A 13,078-nucleotide genomic window follows, 5' to 3' on the forward strand; every position below is an offset into this window, starting at 1 on the left:
ATACAAGGAGACCATGCCATCTTGCTAAAGAAAATTGATGTTTTCAAACACAAGGGCCAATAATTACAGTAATTTTCTATTCCCCAAATCTCTGATTGACAATATCTTCAGATGGCTTCCCCTGTCATTTTATAGCTGTAGCTATAGCTTAATGCTGCTGCTGAACATTACAGTAAATATTGAATATCTTTGAATGGCTGACATAGTTTTATTCAAACAGGAGCAAACAAGAGTCTTTTTTACAATGGCTTTCTAAAAAGACATTAATATAGCATACAAAAAGTTATTCTAAATAGTACAGTAGACAGATTATTGAGTCCACCATTGACTCTAGTGCCATCAGTCTCACTTCTCAGGAAAGGGCCCCCACAAAAACAAACGCAATTAAGTCTTGCAGGCATTAATAGTCTTCAAAGAAGCAGCAAAAAATCCCTGAGGTGCAAGACAAAAACAAGTGAGAACACAAATAAATACAGAGACAGAGGGAAAGGAAAGGGAATCAATGGAAGATTGGCGCTGGCACTGCAAAGGCACTGTACTTTTGGGTGACATCAGCATATTAATACAGTATGAGGAGTCCTATTCAAACCTGAACTCAGAGCGGGTACCTATTACTGAAGGAGGCTGTAACGTCTCCTCTTCTGCTGCTGTTAATGCTGTTTCTCAGGGCTTCTCCTTTTTCTGTCCGGGCTGGAAGGCTTCTCTGCTTACTACAACTCTGCACGTCAGAGCTCACAAAAAGCTGAATACTTCACTTGCAAGGTGGAAAACAATGCTTTTGACACCCCGAATTTAAAATCTGTTTGCTTTGATTATCTTACCTCTTCCTGAGGTTTCTTCTACGGGATTTAGGCAGCAGAATTGAGCTGCTAATCTAAATCTGACACTGGGTGCACATTGTGGTGTTTGGGACTGTGCCTGTATGAGCTGACCAGCTCTGATAGAGTCTGAGCTAGGTGTCTTGGGAGCCTTGTTTGTTAAGTGGAAATGGCAGAAATTCGAGGAGTGACCCACCAGGACAGCCACTGGTCATGCAGTAGTAAATGTGCAATTCTGGTCCTCTCCATCTCAGAAAGTATATAGTTGAAAATAGTCTGAGAAAAGACAGCAAGGATTATCAAAGACCAACATCCATGTGAGAAATGGCTAAATAAAAGAGGACTATTCTGTTTGAAAAAGAGATGAGCAGGCATGGGTATAAGCAGATTCGGGGTGGTAGGGAGTGGGACTGGTTGCCTTCTGCATCTTCCCTTACAGGAGATCAACAGACGAAGGGGTCAAAAGAAGCTAGCATATAGGCAAGTTGAGCAGTCTGCAGTGTATATAGTTGTATATAGTTGTGGTACTGCTTGCCAGGAGATGTTGCAATTATTTAAGTTTACACAGAGAAAGCTGGTGAAGGCCATGGAAAACAAATCCTTAGGGGATTTCTAAATATATAGAAGCCATGTCTGGCTCAGGAATTACTTGAGCTGCAAAAAAGTTTGGAGGCTAGGGGGATACTTCAGGGAAAAGTATATGCTAACTCTGTTCTTATACTCTTGTCAGGCACTTAATTTTGTTCTCTCTGAGGGATGGACACAGGGCTAAAAGGACCTGGTCAGACCAAAGATGACTCTCCTTGTGTTCTGGTGTGCAGGTGGGAAGAAGAAGTCACACCTTAGGCTCTGCCTGGATTGTCCAGGCTTGCCTGGCTGGTTTGAACGCAGGCAGTAAGAAGGAGCTATGGTGCAAAACAGCACTGAGGCACTGAATGATCAATAGGTATTGCATGCTACCAGAGGAAAAGGAGCAACAAAGAAAATACCTGCAGCGGAAAAATGGGCAGTTAAAAGCTGCATGAGAGTTGAAACTCCCTGGAAATAGAAGAGTTTTAAACAGCGCTTCACTCTGCCTTTGCCAGCAATGGGTGTCAGCAAAAGGCAGAGATTCAGAAGGTAGTCTTCTTTCTAACAATAGCTAGCTCTGAAGCTCTTGATGTGTTTAATAGCTTCTACTTTACTCATGTAGAATAGACTGACTGTAAAACTACTAGAAATATTTGAAGATTCCTGCATTCTACAGGAATATTAAATTGGTGAAGAGGTTTTTTTTTTAATTATTTTTTAAAAAATACGGGAAAATACAAGCCTTGAGTATGGAACTGGCTCAAAAGCCAGTTTTGCAATCTGGAACAGTGGGAGGAGGTGCTAAGATATTATGAAAAGAATATGCAAGCAATGACAAAGTATGTGCAATGTATCCAAAGACCTAACGGTATGAGGTCAGATAGGTTTTCATAGACAGAATGGGCAATGTTGCAGCAAAAGATAACAAGGTTGCAATGAGGCATTCATTCACTCATTTTAAGCTGAAATTTAGCAGGCAGTACAAAAAGTGCTCCTAGACTCATCCAATCAGAACTGGCAGGAGAAAAGCACAGGTATGATTAAACAAATAAATCTTGGTGTTTATTGTATGTGCCTATTTCTATCAAATGTATGTGTAAACTAGATACACATGCAAATAGCATATTAGAAGACAAAATTTGAACAGTATCAGGGAAAATGAGTATGTTGTTATGTTAAAAGCATGCCCACCCAGGGGCTCAAAAGTATGAGGCAACAGACACTGAGAATCTAAATAATGTGAAAAACTTAGTAGAAGAGGTCTAAAGCACAATAAAAGTAATAACAAAATGTAGTTGAGAATCTCTCCAAAGTGTTTACTGGTTTACACTAATACAACATAGCCAAAACTGTTGCCTATTTATTAAGAAATATTAAATGCCACTATGCTCAAATACCTAGGGAGACTTTGGCCTTTTCAAGAAAATATCTGTATTTAGTTTGAATGTATTGTAATCCCTGTAATTTAAAGATAATCAGTATTGGATGAAAGTGACCATACACAATTTATTTCCCCTACTAAAAAAAAAAAGTCTGAACATGCTGTCCCGACAAACATGGCTCTTTTATACAGCATTTGACAAAAGTTTAGAAAACTTTTGTTTTCTAAGACTAGAAATACCTATTGTCCATCTTGATCTGACAAAAATGCCCTGTCTGATCTGAGACAAATATGTGTACACTGACAGTCAGAGTTAACACGACATAGAATCATAGAATCGTAGAATAGTTTGGGTTGGAAGGGACCTCTAAAGATCATCTAGTCCAACCCCCCCTGCAATGAGCAGGGACATCATCAACTAGATCAGGTTGCTCAGAGCCCCGTCCAAACTGACCTGGAATGTTTCCAGGGATGGGGCATCCACCACCTCTCTGGGCAACCTGTGCCAGTGTCTCACCACCCTCAGCAGAAAAAATTTCTTCCTTATATCTAGTCTAAATCTACCCCTTTTTAGTTTAAAGCCATTCCCCCTTGTCCTGTTGCAACATGTGGGATGTTAAAGAAAATAATGAAAACTATTATCAAGATGTGCCTCACGAAATATCACCTTCAAATCTCAGAATGCAGAATGCTTTATTGAACCAGCCAGTTTGCTGTTAAGTGTCTGCAAGAGATAACAATCACCTTTGCCTGTGTGGCAGGTGTTAAACAAGAACAAGAATTTCCTGCAATTCTGCTAATGTTTTAACAGAATTTCATTGACCCAAGTAAAAGAACAGGTTGTCTTGAAAATTTATACTTTCAGAAAATGTATTTCATGTAAGCAGAATGATTTCCAACTGTAAATTATATCAGAATACTTTTTAGGAGTCACTCAAATTTAGCTTTGGCAGGAGAATGGATTATTCTCTTCAGAACTGGTAGTGAGGGGTCATAATGCCAGAGAAGGGCTGTAGCTGCTCCCTGAGTGCGTGACAGGACATAGCCTTTTGCACCCATATATAGGGCTGTTAGCCCTACAGAAGTAGGGTTTGAATCTAGAAAAATGTGGAAACCATTGCTTTTAGGGAAGAGTAGTTTTTACATTGTTTCTGGCCAAGAGCTGTAAATCAGACCGGTCCTGTATTTCTTGCACTGGTGTAGATAAAATTAAACAGTTTTCCTTTTCAGAGTAAATCCTTTTCTTAGAATTTCAGAAGCCAGTCATTTATGTTTCCGTTGAGAGGAACTTTGTCATGGGATAAAGGTTTAATCCCCAATACACTGTGCATTTTAATCAGTTTAAATCTTTGCCTGAGAACAGACATTTCACAATCAATGGATTTTAATAACCTTTGGGGGAAAATTGCATTAAAGGCAAGCAATAATACTTTTCTGGTTTCCCTCTTTGCTACTATTTGTTTCCTATTTTGTTATTAAGAATCTTAGCATGAGACCCAGATCTTTTTTTTCTCAAGTATTCATCTGGTCTTGATGATTTTTCCTTGTATGAAGTTCTAATCCTCTGTTTGTGACAACATAATCATTTCCACAGCAGCTAATTGCAATATTTGTAACCACTGATTAAAACTACGGGTGGGGATATGTAGTCAGGATCTACTGAATTAAAACCAAAACAAGTCCCAGGCAACACAAAATACATGACAGAGAACAGAACTGTTTCCATAATTGTGTTTCCAAAGCAATTCTTTTTTTTTAATGCAAACAACGACAACAGTTGATGTAAGCATTCAGTGCCAGCGGAGGAGGACTCCTCTAGGGAGAGCCTTTTGGTGACTCGGTTTCTCTTATCACGCTTTCCTTACAGGAATGGTGTTTAGGGTGATTAGAATTGTAGGTTTTTTTTCTGGAGCCACAGAAAGAGAAATCATCTGCAAACTAATGTTTCTGTCACTCTGAAGTTTCTTCCTGAATGATTAGAAACTGGAGCAAAGCACAGAATTTTGCTTTCATCAGCCAGTATATGTTTGCTTAGAGAGAGAGAGAGAGAAAGAAGGAAATATCAAATAGTTTTACTGGATCATTGAGGAAGGAGTTAGTAATTTATAATTTGCCCTGCAAGGGATGCATACGGTGGCACTGGCCCCGCACCAGAGCAGGCAGCAGCTGTAGCTTACCTGTGTTTCCTGCCTTCTTGCCCTCCACGCTGGTATGCTTTAATCGTCCTTCCACCCCCAGCCAGGCAACCCTGAGTTGGATCAAGCAAAGCTGAGAGCGTAGCTCATCCCATTACCCAGGTTTTTAACTCAGACATGTAGAAGCTGCTTTTCACATTGTTCCTAAAGCTGCAGTCGCAGCACTATTTTGATGTGTTTTATGCATTGTAGCCTGGAATTTTTTAATCAGAAATTGATTGGATAATTACGAGAAAAAATGTTTCAGAGGCAGCAGATCAGTAGCTGGCATTTTAGCCCTGAGCATGAGGGTGGACTTTCCAGTGCATCTGTGAAGCTCTTCCTCCCTGCAGTGTATTTTCTTCCTTCAGATTGCATAAAGGCTGCTATACCCAGCAGGAAAGATTAAAAAGGGCTGTGACAGTCTATCCCTGAGTGAAAGATAGAGTACAAGCATCAGAACAGTTAGACCTGGCTTAGATAAAACAAAACTATGTTTTTACTCATTCGTTGTCTTGAACCTAATTCAACCTATATTTCTTTGAGGATTGAAAATGCTTATTCAGACCTTTATTGCAAATATCAGACAGAAAGGAGTTTTAATACCAGGTTTTGTGCTGTGGAAGAGTAGAAAAATTATTATTAACTATTTTTTTTTTCTGGCCTATCACTTTCAACTAGCAAATAGTGGTCTGTGTTAGGAATTGGTTATTAAATAGAAGCTTGAAAATATGAACAGGTTTATAATAAAACCAACTTGAAAATAACAAAGAAATTTCTCCTCCAACTTTTATTTAACTGGCCCTTACACCTATGAAAATCACCTTGAAGTAAATACTATTAATTATGTTTCAAAACTCATTACAATGACAGTTTGAAGTGAAGTGGCAGGTTATCAGACTTTGCTTTAAATTACATTTGTCAGCACTGTAATTTAAGATATATATTTTAACAACATGGTTTTGAAGCTTCATTTGCCACAACTTTTAAGATTTCAGTCATTGATGAACTGTGTTCCATGCAAGGGCATTATGTTTTTTGTGGTGTAAATAAACTAGTTCCATTCCAGACCCATAAATGTAGAAATCTGGATATACACTGTAAATATTTTTAATGGCAATATGCATGTACATGTATACTAATCAATCCAAATAAGTCCATGACCTATTTTTGTATTCACTCTCAGTGAATATTCATTGAATGACTGCAATGATAAATTAAACTGGATTTTTAGTCTCAATTACAGAATCTTTGAAATTGCTTGAATTTATTTTTCCACTTACATGAACAAGAATTTTCTGCTAATAGGAGTTGTGGACTTGTCTGATGGAAGAAATGCTTTTCAAGGGAATGGAAAAAAGTGAATATTGGGTATATAAAAGGAAGTAATTTGAAACTGTAATTGTGAAGCAACTGAAATTGCCTTTGCTCCATAATAGATGAAATCAGCTGTGGGTAACCAAATGTAAAAGGAAAAAAAACCACAAAACAGTCAAAATTGCTGCAGACAAAGGCATAGACTAAGTGTTTCAGTGTTTTTCTTTCTGCTTGTCAAAGAATGGTCATAAGTAATATTGAGACTACTGTTCTGTCAGACTGTGGTAGTCCTCACAGAACAATAAATTAAGTGAAATAATTTGCTCAGGAAGATGGTAGCGTATTCTTTTGTTGAAAATTGGGGAACTGCCTGCCGGTTTTCTATCCTGATCACCGTGGGATGCCTGCCTGCCTGCAGACACAGTGGTCTGCCACTGCAGAGGACTTACCAGCAAGTCACTTCACGCCCTGTTGCTGCCTGACCTAACCCTACCTATTCCTTGCTCCAGAGGGTCTGGACAGGGAGTCCACAGGGGTGCTCCTTTCTCCAGTTCCACCGCCTGAATCCCACTCCTTTTATCCTGCCAAACAGCATGGGCTTTTAGACTCCAGACTGTTATTATTGTTAACCAATTATTTCTCCCCCATTTAGACCCCTTCTGAAAGAAAGACTATTTGTGGAGATCCCCACTCCCGCATCTTTGCAGCCCCAAAACGATGGAGGTCTATTAGTTCATACTGTGTGATTACCTGAAAATAAAGTTGATGCCATATCATGGATGAGTCTGCAGTAGAAACTGCTCCACCTAGAATCCTCAAGGGGTATCTCCTTGTGATCCCCTGGCGACTTTTGAAACTTACCAAGGACACACTGAGCATCTGCCAGTTGGCCTAGCAGTATAGTGCTGTGTTTGTGGTCTTTATTTCTTCAGACCACTGAACCGCAACAGCCAGCTGCTGAAGTAAGTGCACAAAATGGTTTGTCCTTAAGCCCAAGCAGAGTACTTAGGACAGACAGCAGTGAGAAGAACTTGTGCTTGCTGCTACAAGGATGAGATTCATGTTACTGCCTTGTAAAATGCTAGTGCCATCAAGGATAAGAAGTGCAGTATTTGTTCGTCCAGCTTGGAAGAAGTGAAGGTGCCGGTTCCTGTATCCTGTAATCCTTCTGCCCAGTTCTCTCCTAGCAGCTCCCTGTCTGTTCAACCTCTTCCCTGACAGAATCGCAGCCTCCCCCTTCTTCAGGCTCTGCTATTTATGAAGAGAGAGGAGGGAAGATACCTTCATGGTGCAGGTGACCTGCTGCATGCTGGAATAACAGGACTCCATGAGCACAACAGACAGCTAAAACTGAGAGCAATCCATGTGCTGAAGTGTCCATGCCTGAAAGCTTCTGAGTCAACGTTTGAATGCGATACTAAAGTTACAGTTGTTCACAGGCAATTCAAATAAAAGACCAAGTTCGATTTTCAAATTGCTTGCAGTGAAAAATTTGACCAGCTAAGTCCTCAAAAGTAGGTGATAAATATATAAAAATCTATGAAAATACAACATAGCCTGTGTTTAGTTCTAATATGTGTTCTTACCTCCATTTGACTTATGTGATTTCACCAGATTGAACAGTGACTGGTTAACTGTCTGTCGCAATATCAGGGTTACTATTAATTGGTATTTCCTATGCTCTGTTTGCTGTCAGCCTAAATAATAGTTAGGTGATCGATTATGTGCCTAATTTAATCAGCTTGCTTGCTAAATGCTTCTAGGGATTAGAAGTATGTTTTGGACAAAAAAAAATATCTGCATATATGTGTCCAGCTATATTTTACATTAAACAAAGTGCAATTATTTCTCCCATTCCTCTAAATGGTCTATGGATAGAAAGATTTAATTTATTGGACAGGTTACTGGACAGATTATATTATTGGGCAGATTTAATTTGTTTTGACTACAAGCAGACAAAACATCAAGGCAGAGAAGAAGAAAATGGGCAGATATAAAAGCATCTAGACCAGCATTAACCAGTTGTTCAGAATGCTCTTGAGACACTCCATCATGTTAGACAATTCATTCAACTCATAAAAGCTACACTGTCATTATGATGAGAGCTGAGCCGATTATTGACAACAAATCTTTTAACTAATGAATTTAGTCTCTTTGGATCAACAATTGCTTGTGGGAAGATTCTTGAAATTACCTGCTTGATTTTACTCAGAGGTGGGTTTTTTCCCCTTTTCACCTCCCCCCTTTTCTACTATGATTATACTGCGAGGAAAAGACTATGAGTATTTTACAACCGAGATTTGAAGTTGGACCTGTATTGTTAGTTGCAGTTTTTCATATACACAATCTGACTTTGTTTTTTGTTTTAGTTTCGCTTGTGAAAAGACTTATGACTGGGGAGGCCAAAGAACAGAAAGTGAATTTCAAATTGTTAGCATCTGCCTGGACCACAAGGATTTTATGTCACAAGTCATTTCTAAAACCAGTAAGTTAATGTAGCATTTTTACAGATGGGTTTCAGGCATCAGATTTATTTTCTTTTTACCGCCTGCACGATCTACTCGTGAAGAGGAAGTCAAAACTCTGCTTTTCTAATAGCCCCATTCTAGGCTTCCACACTAGGGTGGTGTGGAAAGAAGATCCCCTGACGTGGAAAACAGTATGTACGGTTTATGACAACTGTGGTGTAGGTATTTGAATGAATGTACAACTTACAAAATGTTTTTCAGCGTAAGCGTAAGCCATGCAGATTTTCTTGGCAACCACAAAAGGAATAAACAACGTGGAAGAAAATGGTTTTTGAAATTTGAGCCAATGTTAGAACATATCATATGGTACTCATTCTCCTGTACTTGGAAAACTAAGTAAGAAACTAAAGACAAAAATGGATGAAAAAAAGTATTATTTTCACTCAAAAGGGCAGTGCTGCTCCTTTGTATTTTTTCCCCAAAGATCTTGCTAATAGGAAATTAGCTTATCTTTTCTGTCTGTTCTCATTTCAAGTTTTAATCAGCATTCTGCATCCTTGTTTGATTTCTTCTGGAACTGCTAGGTCTTAGAGGTCTTTTCCAACCTTAATGATTCTATGATTCTATGATACTTAGTCATATGATTTAGTTTTAGGTAGTCCTGCGAGGAGCAGGGAGTTGGACTTGATGATCCTTATGGGTCCCTTCCAACTCGAGATATTCTATGATTCTATGATACTATGCTACTTACAGAGTGTTTCACTTTCTACCCTATCTCAAAAAGTGTGTGTGCTCTTCTTTTGAATGTGTCTAAAGTAATTTCAAGCGTGTTTGCATTTCGCTCTGCTTCCTTTCAGCATATTTGCAATGTGCTCTGGTTTTCTATGTTGGCTTTTAAATATGTTTGTCCAACTGATTATGTGATAGACCTTTATTTTTCCTCTTAATTATTGTAATTTCTGTGTGTGTGTGTGAGTGTGCATGTGTATGAAATGGTGCTTTAAAACAGTTTGCTACCTGTTCATTTACAAACACTGGAGAGAGCTTCCATGTGCAATGTGAGAGAATCTGCCAGAGAGAGAGAAAGAAATACAGCTAAACAACTGGGGATAAATGAATGTGAAAGATTTCCTGAGCCTCAGAATTTTGAGCCTGGAAATGAATTGCAGCTGTGTACACGCATATATCTGGGGGCAGATTTTCTTCTTTAGCCTAGCTCATTCTAAGTGCTAAGGGCAAGCTAGTGGAAAAGAAAGAAAATTACAAATATTTGTTGTCAAGATTGCAGCAAAGGAAGACATAAAGAGGACAACTGCAGACAAGGAGCCAGGAAGAAGATGGATATGTATAGAATTGTGTATTTTACAGCTGATACAGATATGTAAGAGCCATATTAAAAAAAAAAAATCACAAATTAGAAACCTAGTAGGGAACAAAGGTTGAGAAGTATTATGAAATGAAAAGCCTACTCCTTTCATTTTCATTTAACTGAAAAAGGAAGAATTTCACCAAGCCAACTTTTTCATTTCTCCAGAACATTACTATGCTGTTTTATCTGGGATTGTGATAGAAGTTACATTTTATATTCCCTTTATGTTTTGGCAGGGAGCTGACACTTTGTTATTTACATGCATTATGTGGTTATGTTTCATTACACAGTATAATAATAGGACACAGCTAAATGACAAAGTCCCTGGTGGACATTTTAAGCGGTACACATCCCAGGACTGCAGTAAACACGCTAAATTACAAATTCATGGACTGGTGAATATGACCATTCAGCGATATAGGAATGTCTTCGTCTTAATAGACAGTACGTTCTGCTGAAAGGGCATGGGCAATAGGACGGTGTTTTATTTATTTATATACTTAGGGCTGAGGATAGAAACCCTCAAGGAAAGAGTATACAAATTTAGTTAAAGCACAAGGCAGAGGAAGTTTGTAGTTGTAAAGAATAATCCAGACAGAGTGGGAAAAATCCTACAGACTTTAATGAAGTTTTCACCAGTATTTTCTACAGTTACTAAAGAAAAGGCAATGGTACTCACAGGTTAATTGCAAATTAAAAGCAGGGCTTAGTGATGAAATGCTGAGATTTTGTTAGTAACTAATTACCTAAAGAGCTCAGTCAATTAAAAATAACAGCCCCATGTAGGAGGCTACACATGAATGTTGAACTTGATCCCTCTGCTTCCACCTATTATCCTCCTTGTCATCTTCCCATGCCCGTAATGTCCGCATGATGTCACATCATTTTCATCTTCGGCATAAGATATGTCACTTTTATTTCTGACTTTTGTTAAGAACTGTAAAAAAATTCTGTGGCTGATGAAACAATGAGATAAAACAAAAAGCATTATGTACCTTTTTTTTTTCTTTTATATGAAACAGGAGAAGGCTAAAGGAACAGAGGGAAAAAATTGTCAGCTAGAGAAGAAAACAAAAACAACAAATAATCCCCAATGATTGTTCTATAAAAAGAAGATTTAACATCCACCTTTCCCACAACAGTGGGTTTTAGTTTTGTTTTTCTATACAGACTGTATTTTTTGAATTCTCTACTAGATACTGAATGCATCCTCACTAGTCAAGGATCATAGTAATGATCTGGTGGTCCCTCACTCTGTAAGAAGTTCAAGCTGGTGAGCCCCTTGCAGCTACAATGAACCCAACCTACACATACACATCCTCGGGCTAACAGCTTCATGGCTCACAGTTAAAATAAAAGGAGTACAAATTATTCTCGAATGTCACAATGAAGGTAACAGAGCACAGGCTGTTGAAAATAATGAAGTAAAAGTGGTAAGAAGACTTTCTTCAGAAAAATGAATCAAGAAAGGCTTTGTTTTACAGGAATTTTTTGGGGTTATATAAAGAAAGAAGACTGCAGAGCTGCAACCATATGTGTTTAGACAAAAATAACTTAATTACTGTAGGTTAACTGAGAGCTGGCTCAGGACTCTAAATAAGAAGTTATGAAAACACCACGGTAACAGGAGGGTATATGCAGGAAAGGACAATATATCTTTAAGATCAGAGAAGTTATATTCTGCATGCAGAATGGCTTACCAGAACAGGAGTGGTCTGGATGGAAGCTTATGATAGAGAAGGTACATACTGTGTTGTGAAGAAATGGATAAAAAACATCCAAACCAGTGCAAAAAGAGACAGGTCAGGAAATGTTTGTATGCATAACAGATTCTCTTAAAGAGGCACATCATTAATCATGAAGACTTCAATTACCCTGGCACAGACTAGAATAAAAATCATGAAATGATTATGGAAAGTTATTTCTGGAGGTAAAATGGAGCTATTTCCTTTTAAATCTGCTGAGCAATCAAGAAGGCCAGACATGTCTTTGGATGTATCCCCAAGAAAATAAATATATGTGATAAATGAGATAAAAGTTGGTGAAGATTTGATTCTTGTGATCATAGAGCAACAGCATCAAATTGTAGGCACTCAAGAGAATATTCATAAAGATAGAAGTACAAAAATATTGGACTTTAAAAGGCAGAGTATGAAGAATATGAAATATATTGAGAATAGTGTGCAGAATATTAAAAAACATGCTAAGTGCGTGTTGCAGAAAGGGAAGCTACTTATGAAAAAAAGGAGAAAAGATGAAAATTCTTGCATTTTCACAATTGTACAACAACATTAAACAATACCAGGGAAGATTCCCAGATAGTGTAGATATAACTCCATTTCCTTGGCCTGTTTACACCAGCTAGAGATGGTAATGTGTTTAAGGTAAGAAGAAAATCAGACAAAAAGCAGATTTAAAAGTCAAATGTGTTGCACAGAGAGGATTATACTAAAAAAAAAAAAGTGATAGAACAAAGAAATTAGAATATCTACAATGAAATATAGACAACTCTAAAGCAATTTCACTAACAGAAAAAGCTTTTATTTTCATGAATATACAAAACAGGTATGTTTTTCTGCTTATGATTCCTGCTGGTTTTATATGTAATTCCATCACCAGTTAAAATGCTCAGATGATAATAAGCTACATGTAGACAATTTAAAGCAATGTCTTCATGTAAAGTACATCAGACAGAAAAGGCTGCTATTAGTTTTTATGCCTATGTGTCTGCTGACTAAAACAACAACAAAAAGCTGGTTGAAGTGAACGAAGTGTATCTTACAGTTCACAAATAAAACAAGAGCAGTAGGAGGTCTTTAAGCTATTTAAAGAATTTCATGGACTTTAAAAGCCATTCTCTGTGAATCATGCTGCCTTTACAAACACTCTGAAATTATTTTTTTTTAGAGGTTGACAAGTTGAAAAATTCCATCATAAAACCACTGTATTAACGTTTCTGTGATATTTTCTAGAAAAGCTAA

The sequence above is a fragment of the Aptenodytes patagonicus genome, chromosome 2 (genome assembly GCF_965638725.1).
Source record: "Aptenodytes patagonicus chromosome 2, bAptPat1.pri.cur, whole genome shotgun sequence".
Taxonomy (NCBI): domain Eukaryota; kingdom Metazoa; phylum Chordata; class Aves; order Sphenisciformes; family Spheniscidae; genus Aptenodytes; species Aptenodytes patagonicus.